The sequence below is a fragment of the Triticum dicoccoides genome, chromosome 3A (assembly GCF_002162155.2).
Source record: "Triticum dicoccoides isolate Atlit2015 ecotype Zavitan chromosome 3A, WEW_v2.0, whole genome shotgun sequence".
Lineage (NCBI taxonomy): Eukaryota > Viridiplantae > Streptophyta > Magnoliopsida > Poales > Poaceae > Triticum > Triticum dicoccoides.
Window position 1 is genome coordinate 179,726,388 of NC_041384.1, and position 14,693 is coordinate 179,741,080.

The window sequence follows — 14,693 nt, forward strand, 5'->3', positions numbered from 1 at the left end:
AAAAGCCCATCAGCATGGATTTTCTTCATGCGCTTTACACCAATATGACCTAAACGGCAGTGCCACAAATAAGTTGCACTATCATTATTAACTTTGCATCTTTTGGCTTCAATATTATGAGAATGTGTATCACCACGATCGAGATCCAACAAACCATTTTCATTGGGTGTATGACCATAGAAGGTTTTATTCATGTAAACAGAACAACAATTTATTCTCTTACTTAAATGAATAACCGTATTGCAATAAACATGATCAAATCATATTCATGCTCAACGCAAACACCAAATAACACTTATTTAGGTTCAACACTAATCCCGAAAGTATAGGGAGTGTGCGATGATGATCATATCAATCTTGGAACCACTTCCAAAACACATCGTCAGTTCACCCTTAACTAGTCTCCGTTCATTCTGCAACTCCCGTTTCGAGTTACTACTCTTAGCAACTGAACCAGTATCAAATACCGAGGGGTTGCTACAAACACTAGTAAAATACACATCAATAATCTGTATATCAATATACCTTTGTTCACTTTGCCATCCTTCTTATCCACCAAATACTTGGGGCAGTTCCGCTTCCAGTGACCAGTCCCTTTGCAGTAGAAGCACTTAGTCTCACGCTTAGGACCAGACTTGGGCTTCTTCACTTGAGTAGCAACTTGCTTGCCATTTTTCTTGAAGTTCCCTTTCTTTTCCTTTGCCCTTTTCTTGAAACTAGTGGTCTTGTTAATCATCAACACTTGATGCTCTTTCTTGATTTCTACCTTCATCGATATCATCATCATGAAAAGCTCGGGAATCGTTTTCATCATCCCTTGCATACTATAATTCATCACGAAGTTCTACTAACTTGGTGATGGTGACTAGAGAATTCTGTCAATCACTATTTTATCTGGAAGATTAACTCTCACTTGATTCAAGCGATTGTAGTACCCAGACAATCTGAACACATGCTCACTGCTTGAGCTATTCTCCTCCATCTTTTAGCTATAGAACTTGTTGGAGACTTCATATCTCTCAACTCGGGTATTTGCTTGAAATATTAACTTCAACTCCTGGAACATCCATATGATCCATGACGTTCAAAACGTCTTTGAAGTCCCGATTCTAAGCTGTTAAGCATGGTGCACTAAACTATCAAGTGATCATCATATTGAGCTAGCCAAACGTTCATGACGTCTGCATCTGCTCCTGCAATAGGTCTGTCACCTAGCGGTGCATTAAGGACATAATTCTTCTGTGCAGCAATGAGGATAAACCTCAGATCACGGATCCAATCCACATCATTGCTACTAAAATCTTTCAACTTAGTTTTCTCTAGGAAGATATCAAAAATAAAACAAGGGAGCTAAACACGAGCTATTGATCTACAACATATATATGCTAATACTACCAGGACTAAGTTCATGATAAATTTAAGTTCAATTAATCATATTACTTAAGAACTCCCACTTAGAAAGACATCCCTCTAATCTTCTAAGTGATCACGTGATCCAAATCAACTAAACCATAACCGATCATCACGTGAAATGGAGTAGTTTTCAATGGTGAACATCACTATGTTGATCATATCTACTATATGATTCACGCTCGACCTTTTGATCTCAGTGTTCCGAGGCCATATCTGCATATGGTAGGCTCGTCAAGTTTAACCTAAGTATTCTGCGTGTGCAAAACTGGCTTGCGCCCGTTGTAGATGGAAGTAGAGCTTATCACACCCGATCATCACATGGTGTCTGGGCATGATGAACTTTGCCAACGGTGCATACTCAGGGAGAACACTTTAATCTTGAAATTTAGTGAGAGATCATATTATAATGCTACCGTCAATTAAAGCAAGATAAGATGCATAAAAGATAAACATCACATGCAATCAAAATATGTGACATGATATGGCCATCATCATCTTGTGCCTTTGATCTCCATCTCCCAAACATCGTCATGATTTCCATCATCACCGGCATGACACCATGATCTCCATCATCTTGATCTATATTAATGTGTCATCACATGGTCGTCTCGCCAACCATTGCTCTTGCAACTATTGCTATTGCATAGCGATAAATGTAAAGCAATTATTTGGCGCTTGCATCTTATGCAATAAAGAGACAACAATAAGGCTTCTTCCAGTTGCCGATAACTTCAACAAAACATGATCATCTTATACAACAACTTATACCTCATCATGTCTTGACCATATCACATCACAACATGCCCTGCAAAAACAAGTTAGACGTCCTCTACTTTGTTGTTGCAAGTTTTACGTGGCTGCTACGGACTTAGCAAGAACCGTTCTTACCTACGCATCAAAACCACAACGACAGTTTGTCAAGTTGTTGCTGTTTTAACCTTCTCAAGGACCGGGCGTAGCCACACTCAGTTCAATTAAAGTTGGAGAAACTGACACCCGCTAGTCACCTGTGTGCGAAGCATGTCGGTAGAACCAGTCTCGCGTAAGCGTACGCGTAATGTCGGTCCGGGGCGCTTCATCGAACAATACCGCCGAACCAAAGTATGACATGTTGGTAAGCAGTATGACTTGTATCGCCCACAACTCACTTGTGTTCTACTCGTGCATATAACATCTACGCATAAAACATGGCTCTGATACCAATGTTGGGGAATGTAGTAATTTCAAAATTTTCCTACGCACACATAAGATCATGGTGATGCATAGCAACGAGACGGGAGAGTGTTGTCCACGTACCCTCATAGACCGAAAGCAGAAGCGTTAGCACAACGCGGTTGATGTAGTCATACGTCTTCACGATCCGACCGATCAAGTACCAAGCGCATGGCACCTCCGAGTTCTGCACACATTCAACTCGATGACGTCCCTCGAACTCCGATCCAGCCGAGCTTTTAGGGAGAGTTCCATCAGCACGACGGCGTGGTGACGATGATGATGTTCTACCGACGCAGGGCTTCGCCTAAGCACCACTACGATATGACCGAGGTGGATTATGGTGGAGAGGGGCACCGCACACGGCTAAGAGACTAATAGATTAATTGTTGTGTCTTTGGGGTGCCCTGCCCCCGTATATAAAGGAGTGGAGGAGGGGGAGGGCCGGCCCTCTCTATGGCGCGCCCTAGGGGAGTCCTACTCCCACCGGGAGTAGGATTCCCCTTTTCCTAGTAGAACTAGGAGCCCTTCCATGTAGTAGGAGTAGGAGGGAAGGAAAGGGAAGGGAAAAGGAGAAGGAAGGAAGGGGCGCCCCCCTCCCTAGTCCAATTCGGACCAGCCCATGGGGACGGGTGCGGCCACCCTTTGAGGCCTTTCTCTCCTTTCCCGTATGGCCCATTAAGGCCCAATACGAATTCCTGTAACTCTCCGGTACTCCCGAAAATACCCGAATCACTCGGAACCTTTCCGATGTCCGAATATAGTCGTCCAATATATCGATCTTTACATCTCGACCATTTCGAAACTCCTCGTCATGTCCCCGATCTCACCCGGGACTCCGAACTCCTTTGGTCCATCAAAACACATAAACTCATAATATAACCATCATCGAACTTTAAGCGTGCGGACCCTACGGGTTCGAGAACTATGTAGACATGACCGAGACATCTCTCCGGTCAATAACCAATAGCGGAACCTGGATGTTCATATTGGCTCCCACATATTCTACGAAGATCTTTATCGGTCAAACCGCATAACAACATACGTTGTTCCCTTTGTCATCGGTATGTTACTTGCCCGAGATTCGATCGTCAGTATCTCAATACCTAGTTCAATCTCGTTACCGGCAAGTCTCTTTACTCGTTCCGTAACACATCATCCCGCAACTAACTCATTAGTTGCAATGCTTGCAAGGCTTAAGTGATGTGCATTACCGAGAGGGCCCAGAGATACCTCTCCGACAATCGGAGTGACAAATCCTAATCTCGAAATACGCCAACCCAACAAGTACCTTTGGAGACACCTGTAGAGCACCTTTATAATCACCTAGTTACATTGTGACGTTTGGTAGCACACAAAGTGTTCCTCCGGTAAACGGGAGTTGCATAATCTCATAGTCATAGGAACATGTATAAGTCATGAAGAAAGCAATAGCAAAAAAACTAAATGATCAAGTGCTAAGCTAACGGAATGGGTCAAGTCAATCACATGATTCTCTTAATGATGTGATCCCGTTAATCAAATGACAACTCATGTCTATGGTTAGGAAACATAACCATCTTTGATCAATGAGCTAGTCAAGTAGAGGCATACTAGTGACACTCTGTTTGTCTATGTATTCACACATGTATTATGTTTCCGGTTAGTACAATTCTAGCATGAATAATAAACATTTATCATGATATAAGGAAATAAATAATAACTTTATTATTGCCTCTAGGGCATATTTCCTTCAATGCCATAATAGGTAGGTATGGTGGCTGTTTTGAGGAAGATATAAGGAGGTTTATGTGTGAAAGAGCGTATCATATCATGGGGTTTGGATGCACCGGCGAAGTTTGCGCCAACTCTCAATGTGAGAAAGGGCAATGCACGGTACCGAAGAGGCTAGCAAGGATGGAAGGGTGAGAGTGCGTATAATCCATGGACTCAACATTAGTCATAAAGAACTCACATACTTATTGCAAAAATCTACAAGTCATCAAAAACCTCGGCACTACGCACATGCTCCTAGGGGGATAGATTGGTAATAAAAGACCATCGCTCGTCCCCGACCGCCACTCATAAGGAAGACAATCAAATAACACTTCATGTTTCAAATTTGTTGCATAACGTTTACCATACGTGCATGTTACGGGACTTGCAAACTTCAACACAAGTATTTCTCAATTTCACAACTACTCAAATAGCATGAATTTGATATTATTACCTCCATATCTCAAAACAATCATCAAGCATCAAACTTTTCTTAGTATTCATCACACTCATACGAAAGTTTTATTATTAATCTTGCATACCAAGCATATTAGGATTTTAAGCAAAATACCATGCTATTAAGACTCTCAAAATAATCTAAGTGAAGCATGAGAGATCAATAGTTTCTATAAAACAAATCCACCACTGTGCTCTAAAAGATATAAGTGAAGTACTAGAGCAAAACTATAAAGCTCAAAAGATATAAGTGAAGCACATAGAGTATTCTATCAAATTCTAAATCATGCATGGCGGTGTGTACAACAAGGATGATTGCGGTAGACTAACAAGCAAAGACTCAAATCATAAAAGACGCTCCAAGCAAAACACATATCATGTGGTGAATAAAAATATAGCTCCAAGTAAAGTTACCGATAGAAGTAGACGAAAGAGGGGATGCCTTCCGGGGCATCCCCAGGCTTTGGCTTTTAGGTGTCCTTAGATTATCTTGGGGGTTCCATGGGAATCCCCAAGCTTAGGATCTTGCCACTCCTCGTTCCATAATCCATCAAATCTTTACCCAAAACTTGAAAACTTCACAACACAAAACTTAAAGTAGAAAATCTCGTGAGCTCCGTTAGCGAAAAAAAACAAAATACCACTTCGAGGTACTGTAATGAACTCATTCTTTATTTATATTGGTGTTATACATATTGTATTCCAACTTCCTTATGGATTATAAACTATTTTACTAGCTATAGATTCATCAAAATAAGCAAACAACACACGAAAAACAGAATCTGTCAAAAACAGAACAGTCTGTAGTAATCTGAAGCTAGCGCAAGATCTGGAACCCCAAAAATTCTAAAATATATTTCTGGACGTGAGGCATTTATCTATTAATCATCTGCCAAAATAATTAACTAAATAGCTCTTTCCAAATAAAAATGACAGCAGTTCTTGTGAGCGCTAAAGTTTCTGTTTTTTACAGCAAGTTCAACAAGACTTTCCCCAAGTCTTCCCAATGGTTCTACTTGGCAAAAACACTAATTAAACACAAAAAAGACAACCAAAACAGAGGCTAAATAATTTATTTATTACTAAACAGGAGCAAAAAGAAAGGAATAAAAAATAAAATTGGGTTGCCTCCCAACAAGCGCTATTGTTTAACGCCCCTAGCTAGGCATAACAAGCAAGAATAGATCTAGGTATTGCCATCTTTGGTAGGCAATCCATAAGTGGCTCTCATGATAGATTCATATGGTAATTTTATTTTATTTCTAGGAAAGTGTTCCATGCCCTTTTTAATGGAAATTGAAATCTAATATTCCCTTTCTCCATATCAATAATTGCACCAACCGTTCTAAGGAAAGGTCTACCAAGAATAATAGGGAAAGAAGGATTGTAATCTATATCAAGAACAATAAAATCTACGGGCATATAATTCCTATTAGCAACAATAAGAACATAATTAATACTTTCCATAGGTTTCTTAATAGTGGAATCCGCAAGATGCAAGTTTAGAGAGCAATCATCAAAATCACGGAAATCTAGCAAATCACACAAAGTTTTGGGAATAGTAGAGACACGAGCACCCAAATCACACAAAGCATAAAACTCATAATTTTTAATTTTAATTTTCTCTACTCCTAATGGAGCAGTTGGTAGTCTCGCTTCCAGGTTTTTTTTCGTCCCACCACTTTCGTCCGGTTTTTTTTCGTAGGTTAACCGTCGTAGATTTTTTTTGATGTTGGTTTCTTATTCACCGGTTTATTTACCCCTCAGCTCTTTCCTTGCAAATCAGCATTTTCCAAACGTGCACGCAATCACGGATCTAAATTTACTAACTTATCCAAATCAACCGATACCTTCCATTATTGCAAATTTCTTTAGGAAACAAATAATAGATTTTAAGGAAACAAATAAAAGATTTTAAAGACGCATCATACTTTACTAACAATCACTAAAAATCAAATCTAAATTAATTAACCTTACCTTAAATCACTCAATCACTTTAATTAGAGAACATTTTCTTTCCTAACTGCACCCCGCTTAGTGTGCACATAACAATCCGAAGTAATTAGAGTCACATGATTGAATCCATTTATTTAGAGCGACATGATTGCATTCCGGGATGGAGGCCATGATTTCGTCGAGGTCGTTGCTGCCTCCTACACTCAGGGTGTGTCGCCGAGATCGAGGCGAGCATGAGGAGCTGTGGCCACCGCCATGGTCACCCCATCGCAGGGGATGGAGCACGCCGTCGGCCTACAGCTTGTGGAGATCACTGTTGCTCTTCAGGTCGCGTGGTGACCGGATCTTGCCGATGTGTCCCTCCCCGACGACCTCCTCTTCGCCCGGTTGACTGGCATGGATCTCGCCACTACTGCCCTCAACTTCTCTGCCTCAAGCTCGACTGTCAGCCACCATGGATCCCCCAGCTGGAGGGTCACGTGAACCAGCCGTCCTCCCATGCTACAGCGGCGAGAATGTGACATGGCTCTCCGTACACGAAGAGTGGAGTTCGGTCAAGTACTTATATACTTGGCCTCTACTGCTGATCCATGTACATGGAGAAGAACAGGCAACCGTTCATTCATGCTTCGTTCCACTCCTTTGCGCTACATTACTGGAGGTGACATTTTTCTATCTCTCTATGTTGTAACAAGCCTGCTGCCTGCATAGTTAATGGATTTTTTATTTAAATTTATCGCTGCTTAGTGCTTTGTTGCAATTGTTCACCCAAGATTCTTATATATAATCTGAGCGTATGTAGGCATACTTAGCTTTGCTATTCCATTTTTTTCTGGCGCATAGAAATAAGAGTATTGTCCAGGTTAGGTATTCAATTGAGTATGGTATTTGGATTGCTATCAGAATGTCTTTTCTATGCATGTGATTTCTCATATCTGATTATAATATTTGTGAAGTCGTGCATTGCACGTGCACTTGGAAGCGGGCCCGTGGCCCGCGCTGGACGGCGCCGACGCCGACCCGAACCACCTCGTCCGCGTATTCTTGGAGTTGTGGCTGGTCGATTTACATGAAATTAATTCCCTCAATTCTGGTGGTAAATATAATACACATAATCCATATTGTTATGCACTAGCGTGTATGTGTGAAATAGATGGATTATGGTCCCGTACCCAATAAGATGGATATGTGTGTGTGTTAGAGCGAGAGGGAGACGGGGATAGAGAGTGAGGAAGAGGGAGGGAGAGTGTGGTTCTGTGTGTGTGTGTGAAGATTTGATGGTAAAAAAAGTCGCCAATGTCGTAATATTGAACTCTTAAAGTTAATGTGGCCCCGTTGCAACGCACGGGCGTTCTTCTAGTAATAGTAGGTTCCCACTCATCATAAAGTTTTCTAGGGATAGAAACTTCCAATTCATGTTTTTCTTCATAAGATTGCATCAAGGCATCAACGATATGTTTAGTAAACGCTTTATTTTGACTATAAGCATGAGGAGATTTTAGCACGGATTGCAACAAGGAAATACAATCAATTAAAGAGAAATTTTCATAATTAAATTCCTTGAAATCCAATATAGTGGGTTTAGCAACATCTAGGTTTTTAATTTCTTCAATCCCACTTTTATCAAATTTAGCATCAAGATCAAAAGATTCAGAATTATTGGAACGCCTTCTAGGTAAAGGTGGATCATATTCAGTCCCATCATTATCAAGATTCATATTGCAAAACAAAGATTTAATAGGGGACACATCAATAACTTTTATATCTTCATCATTATTTTCAAAGGAATTAGAAGAACACGCTTTTATAAAGGCATCTTTCTTAGCACGCATCCTAGCGGTTCTTTCTTTGCACTCGTCAATGGAAATTCTCATGGATTTGAGAGACTCATTGATATCATGCTTAGGTGGAATAGATCTAAGTTTCAGAGAATCAACATCAAGAGAAATTCTATCAATGTTCCTAGCCAAATCATCAATCTTAAGCAATTTTTCTTCAATCATAGCATTAAAATTCTTTTGCGAAGAAATAAATTCTTTAATATTAGATTCAAAATCAGAGGGCATCTTATTCTAATTTCCATAAGAATTGTTGTAGAAATTACCATAATTATTAGAGGGATTACTAGGATAAGGCCTAGGATTGAAATTTCCTCTATACGCGTTGTTACCAAAATTGTTCCTACCAACAAAATTCACATCCATAGATTCATTAGGATCAGAAGAAACAATCTTATTAGCAAATAATTTCATAAGTTCATCCATCTTTCCACTCAAAACATTAATTTCTTCTATCACATGCACCTTTTTAGTAGATCTTTCAGTATGCCATTGAGAATAATTAACCATAATATTATCTAGGAGTTTAGTAGCTTCTCCTAAAGTGATTTCCATAAAAGTGCCTCCCGTGGCCGAATCTAAAAGATTTCTAGAAGCAAAATTCAATCCGGCATAAAAAATTTGTATAATCATCCACAAATTCAAACCATGAGTAGGGCAATTATGTATCATTAATATCATTCTCTCCCAAGCTTGTGCAACATGTTCATGATCAAGTTGTTTAAAATTCGTAATATCGTTTCTAAGAGAGATGATCTTAGCGGGAGGAAAATACTTAGATAAAAGCATCTTTGCACTTGTTCCATGAATCAATACTATTTTTCGGCAAAGATGGAAACCAAGCTTTAGCACGATCTCTAAGCGAAAAATGAAATAGCTTCAATTTAACAATATCATTATCGACATCTTTCTTCTTTTGCATGTCACACAAATCAACGAAGCTATTAATATGGGTAGCGGCATCTTCACTAGGAAGGCTGGAGAACGGATCTTTCATGACAAGATTCAACAAAGCAGTATTAATTTTACAAGATTCAGCATCGGTAAGAGGAGCAATCGGAGTGCTAAGGAAATCATTGTTGTTGGTATTGGTGAAGTCACACAATTTAGTATTATCTTGAGCCATCGCGACAAACAAGCAATCCAACACATGAGCGAACAAAAAGCAAAACGGGCAAAAGAGGCAAATAGAGAGAGAGAGAGGGAGGATAGAGAGAGAGAGTGCGAATAAAACGGCAAGGGTGAAGTGGGGGAGAGAAAAACGAGAGGCAAATGGCAAATAATGTAATGCGGGAGATAGGGATTGTGATGGGTACTTGGTATGCTGACTTTTGCGCAGACTCCCTGGCAACGGCGCCAGAAATTCTTCTTGCTACCTCTTGAGCACTGCGTTGGATTTCCCCAAAGAGGAAGGGATGATGCAGCAAAGTAGCGTAAGTATTTCCCATAGTTTTTGAGAACCAAGGTATCAATCCTGTAGGAGGCTACGCGCGAGTCCCTCGTACCTACACAAAACCAATAGCTCAACGCAACCAACGCGCGGGGTTGTCAATCCCTTCACGGTCACTTACGAAAGTGAGATCTGATAGAGATGATAAATAATATTTTTGGTATAGAGATACAAAGTAAAAAGTAAAATCAAAGCAATAATAAAGTGATGGAGATTGATATGATGAGAAAGAGACCCGGGGGCCATAGGTTTCACTAGTGGCTTCTCTCAAGAGCAGAAGTATTCTACGGTGGGTGAACAAATTACTGTTGAGCAATTGACAGAATTGATCATAGTTATGAGAATATCTAGGTATGATCATGTATATAGGCATCACGTCTGAGACAAGTAGACCGAAACGATTCTGCATCTACTACTATTACTCCACTCATCGACCACTATCCAACATGCATCTAGAGTATTAAGTTAAAAACAGAGTAACGCCTTAAGCAAGATGACATGATGTAGAGGGATAGTTTCATGCAATATGATAAAAACCCCATCTTGTTATCCTCGATGGCAACAATACAATACGTGCCTTGCTGCCCCTTCTGTCACTGGGAAAGGAGACCGCAAGATCGAACCCAAAGCTAAGCACTTCTCCCATGGCAAGAAAAACCAATCTAGTAGGCCAAACCAAACTGATAATTCGAAGAGACTTGCAAAGATAACCAATCATACATAAAAGAATTCAGAGAAGATTCAAATATTATTCATAGATAGACTTGATCATAAACCCACAATTCATCGGTCTCAACAAACACACCGCAAAAAGAAGATTACATCAAATAGATCTCCGCGAGAGAGGGGGAGAACATTGTATTGAGATCCAAAAAGAGAGAAGAAGCCATCTAGCTACTAGCTATGGACCCGTAGGTCTGAAGTAAACTACTCACACTTCATCAGAGGGGCTTGGATGATGATGTAGAAGCCCTCCGTGATCGATGCCCCCTCCGACGGAGCTCCAGAATAGGCCCCAAGATGGGATCTCGTGGATACAGAAAGTTGCGGCGGTGGAATTAGGTTTTTGGCTCCGTCCCCGATCTTTTGGGGTACGTGGATATATATAGGAGGAACAAGTACGTCGTTGGAGCTTTGAGGGGCCCACGAGGCAGGGGGGCGCGCCCTAGGGGGGGCGCCCTCCACCCTCGTGACCGCCTCGTGGCTTTCTTGACGGAGGGTCAAAGTCTCCTGGATCTTATCTGATGAGAAAATCACGTTTCCGAAGGTTTCATTCCGTTTGATATTCCTTTTCTTCGAAACCCTAAAACAGGCAAAAAACAACAATTCTGGGCTGGGCCTCCGGTTAATAGGTTAGTCCCAAAAATAATATAAAAGTGGATAATAAAGCGCAATAATGTTTAAAGCAGTAGATAATATAGAATGGAGCAATAAAAAATTATAGATACGTTGGAGACGTATCACCGGGAAATGCTGCAGGATGTCATTGAGGTTCAGACTTGCGCACTAGATGGGGGCAACCAAGCTCTTCACACAGTTGGTGACGAGCCCCGTTGATTCACCAAAGGAGGAGAGCATGTTGGCAATGAAACTGACATCTCCTTGATAGGGGCGCAAAAAACCGTTGCATCATCAGCATATAAAGAAGCCCTAATGCCCAAGAAGCGCCTGCCTAGCGGGTGAAACAGACCGCGAGAGGTGGCCTTTTCCAAGATGTGGTGCAACGGGTCAATGGCCAGCACGAAGAGCAACGACGAGAGAGAATCACCCTGTCGAAGGCCACATCCATGCTTGATCAGGTCACCGGCAATACCAATGAGCAAAACCCTGGAGGAGGCCGCCGAAACCAACCTCTAAATCGACTTGGAAAGCCATGGTGGGTTAGAAGCTCCATTAGATAATCCCTTTTTACCGAGTCAAAAGCCTTCTTAATATCAAGCTTGAAGAGGAGCATATGATTTTTTTGCGGTGGAATTTCCTTGCCAAGTTCCGGACATACAGGAAGTTGTCGTGGATACTCCTTGTTTTGATGAATGCACTTTGCGCAACGAATACAATATTGTTCATGTGACGGGCCAGCCGTGTTGCAAGGATTTTGGCAATGAGCTTTGCAACGGCATGTATCAGGCTGATGGATCTGAAGTCTGAGATGTCTTCGGCACCATCTTTCTTAGGGATGAGGGCGATATTCACCTAGTTGAGCCAGTAAAAATTTTCCGCATGCAGATTTGAGAACTTGTCTGGCTTGGCTCCCCCTTGGCCCCTCCTCTTGAAACGTAGTGTTTTTTCACAACTGTGTTGTCAAACAACTAATCTTCACATCAGGTTTACTAACGCAATAAGTGCATGGCTGAATCAATAAGTCTTAGAGGTAGTACGTCAATAATGACGCACTCCCTCCGTTCACTTTCGTAAATCGTTTCAGACATAAGAAAATGGGCTGCTTTACACACTATATGAAATGTCTTCAAGGCTTTATAAAAGTGAACATTTTTTCATAAAGAGTGATTTTATTATCTCAAAATATAGCATCAAGCGGATACAAAGCATTATAAGTAACACCCGACTTCTGCATAATTAGGATGCACACGGCCCAATATGAAGGTCTGACAAAAATTGATGAAAAAAACGACAAATTGGCAACAATAGAGCCCTATGGACCGACACTATGCCTATGTCGATGGAGTTGGTGGATCGATTCGAAGGTTATGTTGCCACTCATGTTGGGAAAAACCTCCATAGCCACCTGCTCCAATTGCATACACACCGTCTTGAACAACGGTTGATCCTCCGGTCGTTGTAACATAGACCACATACGTAGCAATTGCGTACACCGGAAAATAACCTGTAGAGAAGAATCATTTTTTCCATTAAAAATCAAATCATTTCTACATAGGCAAAGCGATCAAATTAAGGCATACACTCCTATCATTGTTAGCGTTTTGAACCTATTTAAAATACTGTCCAACTAATAACCAAAAATATTAAAAATGAACATAAGGAGTAGTTAAATCTATGGAGAATAATGCAGACCACACGTAGTACGATCTCCATTCGTGATTAACTAAGGCTAATTTCGGCCGGGCTTGCTTCGTTCGGAAACATCACACTCTCGTGCGTACTTACGCATAAGATTCGCGGCGGAGGAATTCAGGTGGTTAAACTTGCGCTGCAAACTACGGCTGTATACAATGGAGATGCAAGATGTACAAGTTCGGCTGAAGTCATTAACACGCGCACATGATTAGTCGTGGTGAAAGAGTTTCCTCGCATGGCGTGACACATGCTACGATCGCTAGCTAGGGAGACCGAGACCTTACCCTCGTAGTGGGTCAACACACGTCACAGAGAGACAGAGCGTACGTGTGAATCTGCACAAGTTGCAAATGAGTCCCTTCTCCAAGGCTGACTCGTAAACGGGGCATCGCTCGCGGGCAATGGAAACTAGTCACGTACACGGATGTGAAAGCCGATCATCCAACATTATCCGATATATTTCAAACTAAATTTAAATAAATCAGGCAAATTTTATTAAAGTTCCAACATAATTTACATTAAAAAACAATATTTCAACAGTCTAACTAACAACTAGAAGAAAAATAATATATAAACCCTATACCGAACGATCACCTCATACGCGTGGTCGTCTTGTCTGCCACACCGTCATCACCGTCCGTGCCGTAGTCATCCCTCCAGCGGCGGAAGGGTGCCAGAGGGTCGCGAAAACCTTGTCCGACGGCTGCATGCCGCTAGTGAAGGAGACGCTCTGCCTCCTCCTACACGGTGTGGAGGGCTGCCGCGGTCAATGCAGACGGCCCTCGCGAAACTCTGACGGCGGGCTTGACCCTGCTAGCGGAGGAGTCACTAAGCAACCACTCCTCGTTGATCTTGGCAAGCTCGCCGTCAAGGCGGGGGCGGTGCCTGGCGGCCTTCTTCGTGGTGGTGCCAGAGCGATCGAGCGCATGTACAGCGGCGAGGTCTGGGTCGTTGCGGACCCATTTCGGTGCCGCGTTGGACTTGCCCAGATTAGTCAGATGCATGCGTGGCAGCGGTCCGGACATTTGCAAAACTCCTCCCCCCTCTCCCGGTTTCTCTCGAGTTTGTGGCAAAAGTGCATCTAGACCAATGCAGGCTCGCGTTGGATGGCAAAATACATCAGAAACACGCGATTCGAACGGTTGCGGGCGGTTTAAGGGTCCGCTGGAAATGCCCTTACATTTGCAAATGTTTTCCTAAATGGGATTAGTATATAGGAATTCGTGCTCGACTGCTTCCCTCAAAGTTGATCTTTTTTTGTGAAAGAGGGAGAAAGATCGTCGTAAAACCTCTAAGTTAAAAGCAGAGCTTTCACAGAGCTCTGAACATTTGCTTCTGCCAGACTAAGAGCATCTCCAGCAGTTCGGACCCCAGGGACTGGAAATAGCGCCGCCTTGTGGGCGAACCGGCGATAATTTCGGCATGGGGGTGATCGGGTTCCCAGCAGCCGCCCCTAGGTCGCCCCTAGTCGACGTTTTGTAAATATTTTTAGAAACATACCTGGCCAAAATTCGGCAAACATGACATAGATTTGGGGATATTTAGGCATTCCACAGTTTTTTTTGCATATTGAAAAC